This window comes from Cryptotermes secundus, unplaced genomic scaffold, assembly GCF_002891405.2.
Source record: "Cryptotermes secundus unplaced genomic scaffold, Csec_1.0 scaffold3228, whole genome shotgun sequence".
Lineage (NCBI taxonomy): Eukaryota > Metazoa > Arthropoda > Insecta > Blattodea > Kalotermitidae > Cryptotermes > Cryptotermes secundus.
The window spans coordinates 9,239-14,813 of NW_019743013.1; positions in this window are offsets into that span (position 1 = coordinate 9,239).

Below are 5,575 nucleotides of genomic sequence, written 5' to 3' on the forward strand. Positions count from 1 at the left end.
TCTTCCAAAACAGTTCCTCCACTTGATGCAATCTAGAGCTTTCTCCTTCAAATGAAAATATCCTCTTCTGTCCCCAAGGTCATCCAGCATCGTCTTACGTCTTCTTCCTCGTCTTCTGGTCACTTCTATCCGCCCCTCTATCTTTCCTTCAGTAACCTCTTCTAGAAGGTAGTTACCGCATAAGATATGACCAACCCAATTAGCTTTCCGTTTTATTTCATATAGGATATTCCTCTGCTCACTGACTCTAAATAACACTTCTTCATTTCTCACATAATTGGTCCAACTGATCTTCTTCATCCTTCTCCAACACCACATTTCGAAGCTTTCAGGGTGTTCCTGATCTACTGCCCTAAGTGTCCAAGTTTCAGCTCCATACAAAGCAGTGCTCCAAATGTAGCAGTTTCTTTCTCAAGTTTAAGTCCAATTTGCTGGTAAAAAGATTCTTCTTCTTCTTCCAAAATGCAGCTTTTGCCATGGCAATTCTGGATTTAATTTCACTAGTACACCTTCCATCATCTGTTAACAAGCTACCCAAATATTTAAAACATTTCACATTCTCCAGTTGTTTTTAGTCTATCTTTATTTTGACTAGGGCTGGTTGTCTCGAAATTTTCATTACTTTTGTTTTCTCCACATACATTTCCATGACATAGCACCTTCCACTTTCGTTTAGTCTATCAATCATACCATGTAGCACAGTTCCTTCCTTAGCCATTAACACAAGGTCATCTGCATATTTCACAGTTTGAATAATTTGCCCTCCTAATTTGAAGTCTCCAAGCCCATCCAGAGCTTCTTTGGTAAGGCATTCGCTGTACAAGTTGAATGAAACTGGTGATAAACAGCATCCTTGTCAAACTCCTCTTCCAATCTGCACACTTCTTGTCTCCCCTCTGTCCAGTCATACTCTAACTTTCTGATCCATGTACAATTTGCTAATCGATCTTCTTTCATGCCAATCGATACCTGTTTACTTTAGGATCTGCATTAATTTGGTCCAGTTTACATGGTCAAATGCCTTCTGCCAGTCTATGAAGCAAACACAAAGTTCTTCATCTATCTCCAAAGTTCGTTCCGCTATAATTCTCATCATCCCAATTGCATCCCTGGTTCCTTTTCCTCTTCTAAATCCAAACTGATCTTCTCCAAGTACATCCTCTATTTTCCTTTCAATTCTTCTTTTAAGTATCTTTGCTATTATCTTTGCTGTATGTGCAATAAGACTTATTGTGCGATGGTCGCTGCATTTTGTAGCTTTTGTCTTTTTCTTTAAGGCAATCATTGTAACTTCTGTAAAGTCCTTGGGCCACTCTCCACTTTCATATATGGTGTTCATTAGTTTTGTCAGTGTTTTCAAACCACCTTCTCCCAGTAACTTGAGCACATCTCCAGGTACATCATCATCTCCTGTAGCCTTTCCCTTCCTCATTTCCTTGATAGCTTTTTCCACCTCACTTTGTAAAATATATGGTCCTTTCCCTTCTGTATCTACTTCCTCTACCGGTTCACCTTCTAAGGTTTGTGGCTGATTAGGTCGATCATATAGTTCTGTAATATACTTTTCCCAAATTTTCAGCACTTGCTTCTGATCTACTATTCTACTCCCCTGGGAGTCTTCAATGCCAACATTTTGAATCCCATGATTCTCTTTCCATCCTAGTTCTTTTGTCTTCATGTACATCAAATCATAACGGCCTGTTCTTTGAAATTCCATAATCTCATTACATATCTTCTCAAGATATTCCTTTTTGGCCCTGTCCGTGGCTCTTTTCAATTCATTCCTCAGTCTCCTGTATTTCCTCCTGCCTTCTTCATTGTTGACATTCTTCCATTTCCTTCGCTCCTCCATTTTACTCATCATCTCCTGTGTAACCCATGGCTTTCTTGCTATCTTCTCAACTTTACGAACCAAATCACTGAGAGTATCTAACATTCATTCTTTTGTATTGTTCCACTGCACTTCAGCATTTCCACTTTCACCTTCAATTGCACCGAGTTTCTCTTCTAGAGTCTCTTGCACGCTTTGTCTTTGAGCATATAACTTCTCCAAATCCCATCTAGGTCTGCGCTTTTGAAATCTTATAATTTTCTTCAACCTGGTTTGGAACTTGGCATCCAGTAAGTTGTGGTCAGAGTCAGTATCTGCCCCAGGCAGCGTCTTCACATCCTTCACACTATTGGCTCCATCTATTAAAGGAAAAAGGTAGCATCATCATCAGTGATGTAGACCATCATGGCATCATTAGAAAGCTGCTGAATTCTGTTATTAATGTACTTCATTCATTCATAAATCAGTTAGATTTTCAGACCTACTCATGCACAACATATTCTCCCTCAAGTTTGCCTATACAAGGTATGACGTAGCCTCATTCATAGAGTAGTCGGGAGGCTACAAGGTGTTATGTGATTTCAGAAAATGATTCAGCATGTGCTTGGTGATCGCAATGTATGGACTTGCATATTGCAGGGAGTATAAGTGACACATTCAGTTCCAAATGTCCTTCTACATTTGCTGCCAGCTCTTTCACTGAACCATTCATAATCTGAGTAGTCGCCCTATGCATTCATTGCGATACTGATAAGTCACTCTTTATCATGTTTATTTATTGTAGGGCCAGAGTGGTCATTTACTCTCGTTACTCGTAGTAAAGAAAATCATGTATTGGTTTTTATCGCATAGTATAACTATAATATTGTGAATAATAATAAGTAAAATATAACAACACCACCTGTTAATAGAGGACAGGGGCCTTCAGTTATTTGGTAGGTACGCTTGTGCTCCATCATTCTCAGAACAGAGGGTACACTCCGCCATGCTGAATAGGACACTGTTGAAGCATTTCAGGGGTGTCCCAAATTGAAGCAACAATAATTGGTTCTTGGAAGTCATCACTGTTTCCGTAACGCTACCATGTAAAAATCTCCTTTACAGAGGCCCATTTTCTCTCAGGCTAACAAGGCCTTGTGACCACCCTTTCCTTCACAGATGGCATTTCTTGTAGTTAGACATTAGTTTAATTCTCCTGTCATAAATATCAGAGCAGGGATAGCTCAGTCACTGTGTCTGGGTTAGGGGCTGGATGACTGAGGAATTGGGGTTTGATTCCTGACAGGATCGGTAGGTATTCTCTTTTCCACATGTCCAAACCAGCCTTCTGTTTATTAGGGGCTCTTTCTGTAGGGGTGCAGCTGAACATGCTTCCGTATGTATTGTCGCTATTAAGAATGCATGGAAATATACACAAATTCTTTGTTACCATCTACTTGGTGAGGTGCTTAATGAAGCACACGGACAACTTCATCTTTCTTTTATTTTGTGAAATATATTACATATCAAACAACTCAGGAAATGTATTCATGGTGCAGTCAAAGAGGCTTGAAAATTCGTCTGATTCTGTGTCACACTGTGTAGGCGACTTACATGAAGGTCATGTCATTCTATCTTTGAATGACCTTGTATAAGCACCAGAATAACTGGAACTTGTTTTAGTTCAATGCATATTTTAAATAAACGCTGCCATTCAAGAAAAACGTTGGTTGAAATACAACAGAAAATAACAGACAATTTACATGAAGACCTACATGCATCTCTGTGCCCATCTCAAGGGCAACTGTTTAAACACCTATTGGTTCAAGAGGTGACTTAAGCAAAAAGGGTAGAAAAAATTAAACACAAGTTATGTTCAGTGCATTTCTTCAGATCTACAATAGTTAAATAAAAAAAAATCTTTTGCTGTCTCATTCCAAGCAACTCAAGATCTGGATAATATTCATAAGATAACATATATCAGAAGTCTTGGCATCGTTGTGTTGAAGGTTTCAATACTTGCGACCTAATATCAGCATCTGAACAGTTGGACAGATTTTGGAAAAATAAAAATGGGAGGAGGGAGAAATTGGAGACTTTCACAAAAAATTAATGTGCAAGTTCAGATTCTCAGCCATATTAATCCCATAATAAAGTTCATTTAAGGTCACATATGGAATTTTTTCATGTGTATCACTAGTTGCCACTCAGACATCATATCAAAACTTTAAGTCATTTTAATAAAATAGAAGGATCGCCATTTGAAATGTTGTGCACTACATCACGGAATACAGCGCCGCCACTCTTACTTGACCTGATATAATTTGCATCAAAGTAACTCTACTGCAAGTTATTCTCAGAAGATTCAACAAGCAACTGATACGGATTAACAGTGGATAAAGACATTAATTTCTTATCACCAAAATACTTTATAATAAAGACAGACTTGTCCCTGTACCTGCATAATTAAGAGCTAATGCCATGAAGANGACAGTGTTGTCCCTGTACCTGCTTAATTAAGAGCTAATGCCATGAACACATATGGGGGAGTGGAGGGATGGTTCCACAACTGTTGACCTTGGCACTGGAAGGGGTGAGTGGCCGGTCAGCTTCATGCACCGGCAGCTTGGCCTCCTGGGGTAAGAGTGCCCAGTGCCCACTGTGCAGGAGACACTGGTAGACCTCAGAGCCAGTCAGGATGCTTTCAAGTAGAGAAAAATCTGTTAACCCTGCCCACAACTGAACCCCGGATATCTAGCCCAAAGTCCGTCACTATACTCACACAGCTATCCTGTCACCTAATAATCTTATCAGTAGAGAAAGTTGCTACTTTTGAGTACTTTTTTATGTGGCAAATTTTGCTCCCAGCTTCCAGCACCATTCTCTTGCCAAAAATTATATATCCATCAGGTGGACAGCGAATTTCTTTCATGCCACCAAAATGGCAGTACTGCCACACTGATGTGACGTATTCCGTCACATCAGTGTGCAAACATGGTCAGTTGTAATTGTTCATTCATTTATCTTGAAGTCATAACCTGGCCTGCCAGTTACACATATATGTAGATAAATTACACGTTACAGTGTTTCATCAACAATATTTCCCCAGATGACAACAGTGTACTTGTTTTAATATATACTGGTTCTTCTAAGTGTAAAGGGTTTTACTGCATTACACAACAAATGAAAACGAAGCTTCCTTATGTCACCTATACTAGTTGAACGCACACTGTATAGCCTTGAGAAGAACTGGCTGGTCACAACTTGAAATACTCATTTTCCTTCAAATGCTTCAATCTATATCGTGAAACTAACAGAGATACAAATAATGATTACACGATGTAGTGATCAATTTCCGTATATAATTTCCAACAGTAGGAGTTGGGTCAGCTACTGGCTAGTGACTGGACAGTCAAGATTCGATTCCTGGCAGAAGCAACAGATTTATATATACACAACAGCCTCCATTTATAAAATGCAATATATTTGTTTGACGAGAGCCGCCCTATACTTCGTTATTTACGTTTGCATTTTACAAATGATCAACTGGTGATATGTTTGTGGGCCTGCGATTGCAACCGTAACGTGTATGGTGGCATTCATAAATTTTGGTGCCCAAAAACGGAAGTGTATTACTGCAAAGTAGGTCCTACTGTTAATTACTACCCTAGCAATTATGAAATTATTCATTGTTTATCCTCCACATAATTGTTAAAACCGATATATATTAAGTAGTTACTATAGGATTCTGACGATGGTGTATAA